The sequence below is a fragment of the Parasteatoda tepidariorum genome, chromosome 2, assembly GCF_982258835.1.
Source record: "Parasteatoda tepidariorum strain Cologne lab strain chromosome 2, Ptep-v5.0, whole genome shotgun sequence".
NCBI lineage: Eukaryota > Metazoa > Arthropoda > Arachnida > Araneae > Theridiidae > Parasteatoda > Parasteatoda tepidariorum.
The window spans coordinates 69,776,611-69,790,194 of record NC_141756.1 but is presented as its reverse complement, the minus strand read 5'-3'; the positions used below and the strand labels follow the sequence as shown (position 1 = coordinate 69,790,194).

General features: G+C 28.0%; 1 protein-coding gene across 1 annotated transcript in view; it reads right to left on the bottom strand.

Annotated features, from left to right (window-relative positions):
* The window catches only part of LOC107452380 (uncharacterized), a 107,517-nt gene extending 105,232 nt beyond the window's left edge, over nucleotides 1–2,285 (bottom strand). Inside the window, exon 1 of the mRNA XM_071177668.2 lies at nucleotides 2,008–2,285. The gene's annotated coding sequence lies outside the window, so the exon portion shown is untranslated. The remainder of the gene's footprint in view (nucleotides 1–2,007) is intronic.
* Between the last annotated feature and the right edge of the window lie 11,299 nt (nucleotides 2,286–13,584).

Sequence of the window (13,584 nt, the reverse complement as noted above, 5' to 3'; positions counted from 1 at the left end):
AGTTTGCTTTGTAGGGTTATTTTAACTCCATGATTACCTCAGTTGATGACATTCAATGCAATTCAACTAATTTCTTTTTAAATGGTTGCTCATTTTTTTATGGAATTCACCTTTTGAAAGTTGTTTTCAAAAATCATTTTAATTTAATTAACAAATTACCGACGATGCTTAAGTAATTTTAAAAAAAAAAACAGTATATATAATTTCTAGAATACTTAACAAAAGTAACAAAAAACGATTAAATAGAAAACAACAGCTTCTGAAAATGACGCATATAGTTTTTAAAATCATTCTTAGCTAAAATTGCAGATCACCGTTTTTAACGAAGTAACATTTCATCAAATTTGCATAAATTCTGAAATTATTATTTTCTAAAAGAACAAAACAAAATAATATTTCATAAAAAAATAGTTTCTCGAATAATTCTTAATAAAAATAAAAAATTACAGTTGGAACAAAGTAACATTTTATAATATAGATAAATTTAAAAAAAATCAATGCGTGTAATGCCTTATAAAAGGAACCATTACAACCCCTTTTCATAACTAAGCACGTTCATTTTTCTACTAATTGTCCCGCTTGCTGTGCAATATTTTAACTCAATGATTTTTGTGATTTTGAGATGTATGATTTATTAAGTTTGATATATTATAGATTTTTTATTAATAAAAAACATTACTTTTTCTTACCCTATTTTTAAAACAAATCATTTTATTGTTTATTTATCAGTATATCTATAGTCATTAACTTATTTCAGTAATTTAAGTTCCGAAATCAGGGATTACTGAAATCTTCAATAAAATGTTACATTTTAATGTCTTAATATGATTGAAAAAACTAGATTATGAACCTTAATTTAAAATCTCATATGAACAGACGGAAACTAACTGGCGTTTAGTTAATAATGATTTGAAATTGAAAATCAAAAAACTTCTCAAAAAATTAAGGTTCATAATGCACCGTTTGCTTAAAATTTAGATAGAAAATTGGAAAACAATTCCGAAAAATCAAATTACATATTTCAATCATCAGTTTAAAATTTTAATGTCTTTTTGTTTTCACTCAACATAAAACAGACAGAGGTTTTTTTTATATGGCAACTTATTTCACGACTCAAATTTGTAACTTTTATAAATTAGAAAAATTATTTTTACATTTTTTAATTAAAACTATGCATATAAAGTTCACATTTTCAATTATTATACTATATGTCCTTCAATAAATAGCATTCATATATATAACATCCCATAGAAAAAGATAGTTTTTATAATATAAAAAAGAAAACAATGGCAAAATACGAAAAAAAAAAATCTTATAAATTGCATGTTGCTAGAGTTAGTAGGCTCGTTTCTGTATCAAATATTAACAAAAAGATAAATAAATAAAATTCCTAAATTTTCATATCCTTAAGCAGAAATGTTTGAGCAATATTTTACACCGTAATTTCAAAGATTACATCGTTATTCATAAAAGATGATAATTAACATATTTGGAAACAGAATCGTGTAATTTATAATCAGTTTTCATAGAAAAAATAAAAAAATTAAGTAAACAAATTAATCAAAAAAATATTTTAGATATCGTACACTGCATTTGCATAAATAACAGTTTATAAAGCCTTAATTTACTTAATGATAATTCAAACACTGAAAACCCTTAAGCGTTTAACTTTTTAATTTTAAAATTATATACAAATCTCTAAACATATCTCATTAAAGTTATAGAAGAATATATTTTTTATTTTAAGTAATAAAAATATGATTTCATTCTAATATTCATATAATTGAAAAAAAATCAGAAAAGTTTTTAAATATTTCTTAAATTTCATAGATAGTTTTTAGATTAAGATTGGAACATATATTAAGTTTAAAAAACGAGATGAACAGAAGATTATACAGCAAATCATATTATGGGAATTTAAATACTCAATAAAACGATTATTTAAGTGCGTAAGTTAACATTTTATTTACCAATTGATGGAATTGAAATAAAAATATGATATCTTACCTTAGAGTGTAATTTATATCCGACGATTTAAAAATGTCCACTTATTATCCACCGGCAATCTTTAATGTATATTCTATGAAAATATGGAATTTTTCACATCACAAAGAAAAAAGAACGGAAAGAGCAACATGCCGCAAAATTATAAAAAAGAGATTTTAAATAACATCCCAATCACAACAAAACGAAGATCAATCACTCCTCAAGACCTATGCAACAGTTGGATGAATGAAAAGTTCCAAAACAGATGCCGAAGATGAAAGCGGGACCTGTTTCCCCCTACTTTTTCAGATCTCGCCAAGTCGCCAAATTTTTGAAAAGTTGTCTCAAAAATCTCAGATGCTAGTAAATACCTGTAGGGGCGAATAGAAGTAATATCGAAAAGTTCTCGATGAGTTAATGTGTGTACAGCAGGAAGGATGGTTTTATATAACTCGTTTGTTTTCTTTTTTTTTATATATAAAATTAAATTAGAACCACAAGAAATAATTTAGCTTACCAATACATTTTAAATCTTGCTGCTAAAAGATAAGCTTTAATATTTCTCAGAAAAGCATTAAAAATGTATCGATTCTTAATTATAAATGTTATTACTATTGTATTTTTTTTAATTAGCGTTATTAGTTTTTGATTTAATGAAAGTTGAAATAAAAAAAATTATTTTTTGTACAATATAAAACTTTTTTTTTTTTTTTTTTTTGCTAGACAATTTTGATTTGACCTAAAAGCATTTTTTGCAATGCCAATAGAATATTTTTTCTTTGCTGCAATTTTTTTCCTCCAATTTCCAATTGACACGCGTCCTTCAGGTATCAGTAGGGCAGATTTATTGATCACTACTTTAAGGACACCGTATTAGGTGGGCCAGCGTTGAACCCACAGTAAGGACAGATTTTACAGAGAATGAGAGAACATCCATGCCTTGTCTTTGATTCGAACCTAAGACTTTTCTGATGTGAGGTCTGCTCCCTGACCACAACACAGTCTGGTCAGCTCTCTGCCGTAATAATTTGAGATTTATTGCAAGTTAAACCCAAAAGTAGTTTTTATACAATATGTCATAATTCAGTTAGAAAAAAAAGCCATTTCTTTTTTTTTAATGACACATGTAACGTGAACTTTATTTTTGATAATAATTTTTTTAACTTAAAAATAAATATATATTGATTTTGTTTATTATATTTACATTCATGAATTTACTTCAAAGACAGGTCATTTTAGAAAAATATGTATGTTTATTAAATTTGTATGATATGTTTATCATATTTTTATATTAAATTTCATTGATGAGTTTACTTCAGAAAAGGTCATTTTTAGAGAAGTACATCATTCCATAGCGACAAGAAATCACAAGAAAAAAAATAATAATTTTACTCTTTGAAAGGATGTATAAAGTGAAGCAATCTCAATAATTATGCACGTAAGCACATTTATTCATTTATAAAAAATTAAATTCTAAATTGATTATACTTCTAAATTCATAAAAAGTAGTTTTTTTTTTTTTTTTTTTAAATTTAATGTACCATTTTACTTCTTTATTCACCATTTTATTAACCACCCAATAAACCATATTTATGAAAATTCGAAATAATAGAATTCCAATTTTATAACTAATAACTTATTATGTTAAAAAGAAAATAGATAAAAGAAAAAGATTTGCCCTATGTTTGAACAATTTTGAATGCTTCAATAAAGGATCTTTCTATGGCAATGAGGGCTAATTTTTTTATTCAGTTGCAAATATTTTAAAAATATTTCAAGAATTAAATATATTGAAAATTATTTGATGAGTTTTCTAAATATTTTAAGCAAATTAAAACTATATACTGAAAAATATAAATACGAACAATATAGATACGGCACTAAATATTTTTAATTAATTTGCGTAAATCATAACTGAAATAATATCATTCGAGGATTTTCTTCTTGACATTCAAATCGCTAAATGAACGAAACATGCATCAAACAAGAGCCCCCAATAACTTTCAACAAAATACCTTCATTCCAACCCTAAAGAGAGCGTGCGACATTGAGATTTTTTCCCAGATCGCCATGAGCTAAATTTTTAGAATGTTGTGATGACCCAGTCCCCGCGTAATCTACACTTCAATGTAGGCGACCTTTACGTCATGGCTCTGTATCGATGTTTTTCCCCTCCCAGAGGTTGACGATAACCTTTTTCAATAAATTAACTAATATGTCTGAAGTTACTTAACTATCATGTGGCTTCGACAGAAAGGGCATCTTTAGAGGGAATTTTTTAGGTCATGGTGGTGATTAAGCGATAATTGATACACAGAACAAGTAGATGGATTTATGTTTGTATTTATGTTATCACTAAAGTGTAGAGATCAATTATTCTGCACATTATCTAGCCAATGTGCAAATTAACCAGAGTGATCCGTTAAAGTGCCAAAAAATTTATTCACATTTCAAATTGCTTAACAGGGAACAATAGAAAAACGATTACCTTTTTCAATAAATAAGCTAATATGCTTAGATATATATGACTTCAGAAATAGCATTGTAAATAAGAATTTCTTATGCCAAAGCTGATTGTTAAACGGTGATTGATGCACAGAATAAGTAAATAGATTTATATTTGCATTTATGTTACCACTAAAGTGTAGAAATCAGTTATTCTGCAAATTAACCAGTGCAAATTAACCAGAGTGATCCGTTAAAGTGCCGAAAAACTGTTTCACTTTTCAAATTGCTTAACAGGGAACAACAGGAAAACGATTATCTTTTTCAGTATGCAAATATGCTTAGATTTATATAGCTTCAGAAATAGCATCGTAAATATAAAAAAAATTTAAGCCAATGGTGATTGTTAAACGGCGATTGATACACAGAATAAGAAATTAGATTTATGTTTGCATTTATGTTACCACTTAAGCGTAGAAATCAGTTATTCTGCAAATTATCTAGTCAATGTAACAGGGCAACAAGAGTGATCCGTTTAAGTGACAAAGAAAAATTTCTTTCTTAAAAAAGGGGAAGTGCACAGTAAAATTTTCCAAAATCAAAAAAAAAAAAAATATTATTGCTTTTTTTCATATATATGTATTTAATATCCTTAAGATTTACTCGAATTTAATACAAAATATATTGAATTAAATTAAATTATATATCGAAAAAATAATGAATTGTTGTATCTCTAACTAGAACAATTTTCAAATTTTGATTTATAGTTCCAATTTTGACACAGTGTTCACAATAAATATAGCTTTAGTTTCACGTTGCTATTTTTTAATTGAGTTGACTGGTTATGAGTAATCCACGAATATATAAATTTATTTTGTAATTTCTTGAATTTAAAAAAGAAAAAAAACAATGTTATTTTGCGGAAGAAAAAATTTTTTTAAAAAAATCCTGCGTGCAATGAACACTATATTCAAGTAGTTTAAAAAAAAATCAAAACAGAATCAAATTTGGATGATAATTTTTTTTCAACTTCTGAGTTCAGCAAACTATGACTAGTTTGAAAAATAAGTTAAAAGCATTGCTTATATCATTAGCTTGCATTTGTAACATGATAAAATGGAGATTAAAATCTGTACAGTACGGTAAAAAATTTATTAAGTTTATCACAACCATTGTAGCATTCATTGAAAAATTCTTCTCTTTACAGATTTCTACTGTGTCGTCCCCCCTTAATTAAATAAAGCAAGAGATAGCTTGCTTTACTTAGAAAATCTTCTTGTTACCAACCAGCAGTCATTGAACTGAAATTAAAAATTTTCTGGAACAACAGCAACGTTTCTCTACATTTAAGTTAACTTTATGTTATTTATTTTTTTTCTTACTGTCTAAAAAAACCAAGCTGCTACAATAAAACAATCATCACATTAATTGATAGAATCAATCATCAATCACTTTCAAAACTATAACATTTAGTCAAACTATTTAGATTGCAATGCAAGAAATTAACATTATGTGATTCATTTATTTTTCAATATCTAAAGAATTAAGTCAATAAATGCAATTAAACAATCAACAAATCCGTTGATAGAATGAAGGAAATAAACTTTTAAACTTTAAATGATACGGAAACCGTTTATGCGTTGATTACCTAGAACTTTTGATTTCGCACTTTAACGGATTACTTTAGTTAATCTGCCGATAAAGCTTGGTAATGTGCATATTCACAACTTTCGAGCTTTAGCAACAACATTAAATTTTACTACATTTTTGAACAATACTTCCAATAGTTAATAATAGATAGTGAAATTAATTTCGCATATCAATGAGGAAAGGAATTCATGTGTGTTGGATAATGGCGGGATGGAGGAATTTTAAGATATTTAAATGGTTTTCTAAAAATCCTGACGAAATGCTAATTTAGATTTTATTTCGTATGAAAAATCACTTTTCCTAGAGTCCTTATATCTCACTTAAGTTTGAGAGGTACAACAGCAGCTTCAAAATTGTCCGAAATGGAATTCGCGAATAATGGAGTCAATTACTATTCAGTTTTCTTACTTCGCGCTGAAAGTTTTTCGTTTACAATTTAATTTTTTTTATATGTTATAACCTGGTATTTAATTTCCTCGTTATTCAAACGATGACAAATTATCACAATAAACTAAAATTAGAAGGTAAACAAAAGTTAACGGTGAAGGAAGTTTCTTTAATGTTAAAGTAGCAGTTAATACGCTGGATTTTGTCTCTTTTTTTTCCGACAAACAAACACAAACGCCGAAATTGCTCATATTGCAGATCAGCAAGTTCAATTCTTTAGATAAAATATATTTTCCTCTTTAACGTGTTTGCCAAAAATGCCAACTATGAATAATTTATTAGGAAAAGAAAACTAACGTTTTATCAAAAAACTGTTTACTTATTAGCTTAGAATAGCATAAAAATATTGATAAACGTGCTTCGTAGCTATTATAATTTTGTAATCTGATTACTTCATAAAATATAATATTATTTAACTATATTTTTGCGCATAATCTAATCGATACTTTGTATAGTTGAAATGAATTTTAAAAGTAAGAAAAATTTAATATTTTCCGGATAAAAATGCCTTATCGATGAATCTGTGTCTACAATAAAGTGTCTCTTTTAACCGATGATCAGAGAAATATACCGTAATTTTTCAGCTACGTTAGATATAGGAACTCCGAAATATAGGATTTAGGATTAGGATTTTTCCGAATTACTCTGCATCATTTTCCTTTATATAAAAATCAGTTCATGTTCCTTAGAAATATTATGGAATGTATTTAATGTCATTAGTAATTACGCAAAAATAATAAAATCAAATACTTTTTTCGTCAGTTTCTCGTTTTATATTTTCAGAAGCATTTATAACAGTGGTTACCAACTGGCGGCCCCCGGGCCACATTCCGGTCGGTGAAGACTGTTTTTGTGGCCCGCGAGCTAAAATATATTAGCTGTCATTTTTTTATCGGACTATTTTCGTAAAAAATCTATATGTGTTTAAAAGACTTTTCTTTCGTTAAAAAACTTTTCTTTTCGTTCGTTCTTTCGTTTTCTCCGTTTCTGTGAAATTTAACTTACCAACGATGCAAAAAATTTATTTCTCAGGTAAAAATCTACTTCTTATTTTAATTTGTAATTCAACACTTTTGTTTTGACAACTTGATAAAACTCTGACAGTAATATTTAATGTTCCTTCAAACATAAAAGAATCCTATATAAAATTTTGATAAAGTTGCGGAACGCCATTCGACTGGTGTTTTTCATTGCTGGCCCCGGCCTCATGCAAGTTGGAAACTTCTGATTTATAATTCATTTATTTATTGAACGTAGAGTTTAATGGGACAAGAACTATAATTAACTATACTAGGCCCAGGGTCATTCCATGGCGATTTCCAAGTGCAAGCAAAAAAAATTTCACCCCTCCCCCATATCAATAATAATAATAATAAATAAGTACAGAGTAAAATAAATTTTATCTATAATTTTAAAAATAAGTTAAAATCTACAAATTTTATTAATTTATTTATTTTATTTATTATTTTGTTTCTATTTATTTTTTTTTAATAAAAATGCGGTGCAAATTACTTATATAATGAACTCTTATTTAAATTCGATACAGCGAATAAAACGTCCTACCCTAATCAATTTCTGAAGAGCAATCAAAATATTAGATATCTGTATTATATTTACATTTTGGTTCATGCAAAAATACAAAGCATGTGGGAAATATTGCAAAAAATTCAAAATTGCTCAAATGTATACACATTGGATTATTCAGATGCATGCAGGTGTTTCATTCAAAAGTTTCTTACTTAATTATTGAAATTCACTGCTAAATATTTATTATAAATATAAGTATATTTCTTAATTTATGCATCAACCACTATTCCTGGATTGTTTCGCACAGGTCGTGGGCTTTAATAATCGTGTAAAATTTAATGAATAAATGTAGGAGTATTTCAATCATCCATGATAATTGCCTTACTTTATACCATCAGATTTCCATACACTCTGATCGCTATACGTGTCTGTTGTGCCCCTCCTCTAACAAATTAATTGTTAATTTTTCTAACAAATCAGAAACCAATTTTCACTTTTTTTTTCCTTGGAAAATTTTTTATTAATTGTTTTTTTGTGAATAGACCAATATCCAGCGTTGCACGAATATTTTCAACTTCCCATTTTTCTTTGCAGAAAAAGTGCTTATCTTCGAAAACTGATTTTTTCTTAGAACACTTTGGGTGGTGAAATTACTATAGGCAAGTTGCTCCCTCAGTTTCCAAAGAGAATTCTTGAAAAAACAATAAAGGAAACTCAACCGGCCTATTAGGGATCGTTATCTGCAGATCGTTAATTATCACAGCCAAATGCCATTGGCACTGGTAAAAAAGATCTAAGATATGGAATATTGCATTGCGACGCAGTTTGAAGGGTTATTTTGTTACCAGGGTATTAGACCTGTTTCTACATTTTATTTTAAGAAAATATGTTTATTTAACTTTTATTTTTCAACAAGCAAGTGGAAAAAAAAAGCTTTGTAAAAAGTTTTTCTTTAAATCTAGCATAACTTCAATCTTGGCGCCCTACGCAGCCGCTTATTGGCTTATACTTAGGACCAACCCTGACTGCGCCCATCGTAAATGGCATTACGTAATCTTGTTAAACTGATTAAACTCTGCCCTCAAAAAACGTGATGAAAAGTTTAAAAAAAATAGCTTGTGCGCAATGAAGACTTTGTGAATAAAACAGCACAGCATGCATTGAAGCAAACCACCAGAAAAAAGATCTGAATAATTTTTTAAAGAAGTCCTTCTTTCCTACACTATCAATGTTCGACACCATTTTTCAAAAAAATTTTGAAAGGTTATAAGTTTTTTGGTAGAAAAACTGTAACATGGTTATTTGAAACTCTGTCGCCAAGGAAAATATAAAAAAAAAGCCACAGTTTCAGAGCCATGCGCTCACAGCAAAGCGATGATTTTAAATTATGCAGGTCGAGAATAATTATCTGGAATATAAAACGGGCAATGAACTTTATTTTAAAAGTTATTAAACTTTTTAAAAATCGTCAATTTAGCGACATTTTTCCACCTTGAAGAAAACTACCAAAATCACGGTCTTATTCTCAGAATGCTAATTTTTATGAGCCCAGATAAGGCAGTATTGGAGTAAGTTTTTAAATTTTAAAAAAATTAAGCAGCACTCGCATTTCATTTTCACAAAATTGTGGTTTTTTTCCATATTGACTTTTTGCGCCATTTCCAGAGTAAGCATAGACATCATTGGCTTCAGATGGGCTAAACTTAATCTAACCATCATGAGTAACTCTTGCAAACTCTCATCAGTTATGAAAGTAGCATATTTTTCGCAAAAAAATAAGGATTTCATATGACGACGGAGCCTTCGAATAACAGCCTTAAATGGCTTATCTTTATCATTTTCATGTGACATTTTTGCAGATATCACAGGTATAAGAGCCAGGTTCATTTAGTTCATGGGTCCCAGTCCTAAGTTTGAGGAAAATTGCTCTAATTATAGGGGAGAGTGATTCTCTTCCTAATAAAAACAAGATATTTATAATAATCCAGCTCGTTATGCTTCTGATTTTTTTTCCCTTCCTAAGATGGCTATTTCTTAAAATTCTTCCCCAAAACGCGTTTAATCTAAATCCTGAATAACAAAGTGTTCTTAGCATTCGAACACAATAACAAATAGCGAATTACACATTTGGAAGCATCCTAATCCAATAAGATTATATAATTCTCAGGATTTATTTTCAGTGGGATTGCGTGTCCGGAGAAGCAGAGGCCGCCCAGGAGGAGAAAGTGAAGCAAGGATTCTCATAGCAAATAGGTAAAATGGAAGAAAGGCAATTCTCATCGGCACAGACGAATGAAGCTTACAGAGCTCAAGGGGAAAGTGAGTCAGTGAACCATATTGCTGAAGAAATCGTCCAACCGGAAAATCCCTTCTCAGACCGACGGATACTTTCTGAAATTGATGACTAGAGAATCACCATTCGACAACCATCGAGAGATGTTAAGCGAACCGGTGATCTCAAGATAAAGTTATTCTAAAGATATATTCAGTGAATCCTGCGGTATTGGTATGAATCTTATGCGTCCAATGTTCTGCTAATTCTCTTCATAAGATTTTCCTCAAGATATATTAATGAATCCTACGGAATTAGTATGAATCTTTTACGTCTAACTAGATTACTTTTTCCATTTCATTCAGAAAGTTTTTACGCCTCTTTTCGGATTTATGAGTACCGTAGTTTTATCTACCTACTAATAGTGTTTGCTATTATTATGGTAGGCGGGTATCCTAAGTTAAAAAATAAAATTTATACTGAATTGACCTGTAAAAAGTATTCTTTATTTACTTATGCGTCATAGAACTTTTCTTCTTTTTTACTAGTTTCCGCAAATTATGCATTCTACGAAAGCAATATAAATAATAAGTCACACTTTCAGAACAACCCATAAATGCTAGCGATGTGTATTTCCATCGTAAGTTTAAAATCTAATATCTCTTAATGCATTTTTTTACCTAAATTACTTTGTTTCTGAAAGCAGCTAAATGCTTTGACAATTTATTTCTTTATGTGCGACGATTTCAAATCTTGGCTCGCTTTCTAAGAGCAATTTCATTTTGGTGGGTATTTGAAATGATATATTTTTGTAAGCAGATTTGTAGAACTCAAAGAGTAATTGCTCATAGAGACGTAAGATACGTTTTTTTTTTTTTTTTTTTTAATCTTTTTTTTTTTAAAAAAAAAAGGTATTTTTTCCACTACTGCCCCTATTTTATGGTTGATTTCAAACATTTTTTATTAATATTAGACATGCATACATTTAAGGGTATTAGTAGTAGTTCGTACCCTTGTACCAGTAAAAATTGGTTTTAAATCAGATATTTTTCTAAAATAATTCAAGAAAACCAGATTGAGAAGACGCAGGTTCTATTCCAGGTGACGACTGGCTTCAGTTTTCATATGTTAATGCTAAAAAAGGTTTCATTCTTTCTATTTAAAGTATGAAATCGCAGAAAAATTACTACTCATTAAATTATTTAAAATTTAATTATCGATTTTGAATTATTATTATTTTTTGTCAGATAAATAGAAGTTTACGAAACGTAATAATCGCTAAAAAAAAGAAGATAAATGTACCTTAAAAGTCAAAAGTTTTACAAAATTAATAATAAAAAAAATTATTTCGAAAGTTTAAAAAATGATTTTTTTTCTTATTAACACCAATACCGTAAGCGTTATGCAAAAATCTTATACAGTTGCTTGTTTCTCCATTTTTAATTTTATACCCATGCAGTAGTTTTGAGATAACTTATTCCTCTGTATATTTGTAAAATTGAATCCAATTCAGAAGACAACGAAACTTTTGAGTCAAAGTTTTCAAGCTTGATTTTTTTTTTTTTTTTTTTTTTTTTTTTAAGAATAAACTAACCAGCATCGGCCTAACATATTCAGAAATCTAACAAAAATCTCCTATGCCCAATCTCAATGGAACTAACTCGTGCTCTATTTCCTATGGGAAATAATAATTTATGTCAGCACTATTATCTATTCATATTTCGTGTAGCATACAAATCAACTAGCTACTAATAGTTTATATAAAATAATATAAACTATTTACAAAAACAATTCATTAAAGAAAATCCAGTAATTTAATACAATAAAATATACAAAACTGTTATTTCTTCCTTTTTAAAATGTTTTTCTTCCTTATTTGACAAAAGCAGAACAGCAAAATAATTAGAGAGGGTTTTAAAACTGCATTTTTATTTTTAAAATGGCATTTTTCTCTATTCACATTTGCCAATAAAAAAAATTTAACAAAATAAACTTTTCAGAAACACTTCTGAATTTTAGTTTGCTTCTCCTGTATTATTGTAAATATTCAACTTAAATTAACATGTATGTAGCAAAATTAACCTATACAAAGTATGTGAAAATTGTACAAAAAACTTTACGGTATTTACAATATGAATTTTATTAAGTGATATTTAAGAAAAATGGAATAAATCCTTATAATATGAAAGATCAGATCTAAAATAAGAAAATCTTTCCAAAAAAAAAAAAAAAAAAAAAAAAAAAAAACGTTCTAAGCCTTGTTCTGTTAATTCAGTTTTATAATTTGGATTTAAAAAAAAAAAAGTAAGTTGAAAGATAAATAGCTCTGCTCAAGAAACAACACATTATGCACAAAGGAAATCAGAAGGAAAAAAATTATAAGAAGGGTGAATTTGCAGTAGATAACAGTAAAATTAGACTTTCCATTTCAAAGAGAAAAATTAATCTTCACATGCTGTGATAACTACCAGCACCAACTACTGTGCTGGTGAGTTTCTGCTAACAGTTTTTTTATTTATTTTTTTTGTAGAAAAATAATGAAATGTAGGCTTACTTTATTAAATATTGTATGATTAGCATTACCCAGCTTGAATTCTGACAATAACTGCTCCAGGTTTACAAAAACACAGTGTTGACATAGAATATTCTCACTTGTAGACTGAATTATGGGATAGACTGTTCCCTTTGTTCTAGGGCTAATCATAAAATGCTTTCTTGCTATGAAAAGCAATTGAGGATTACTTCTATTAAAAAAATAATAATAATTTACAATGCTTGAACTAAGTTAACTTGTCTTCTGGGTTGGGTTCAAAATTACAAACCAACAAGGTTGATAATTAATAGATGCAATTCAAATAAGGCTAACCATTTATGAACTGTTCATAAAGTTTAGATAAACTACCTACTTAACTTAATTATAGTCTTTTCTATTCAAAAACTCATACTTTCAGTACATTTAATGTAATAACTAATATTTAATTAATGTATTTTCAAGATATTCTTTTCATGCAGGGATTCAATACTTTGCAATCAATGAATGTGGGGTGTTTCATATTAATATATTTTGTATTAAAGTATCTCAGTTTGAGGTGTGATGCAGAAACAACCAATGGATCATACATGAAATTGGTATTAATTGTAACATAAAATCTTGATAACAATACATTTATTTTGTTGATTTCAAGGGCCTGGAATCAATTCAGCATATAAACAGCTAAAAAAATTTGGTGAATTTTGAAAAATAACTGATATTTTAT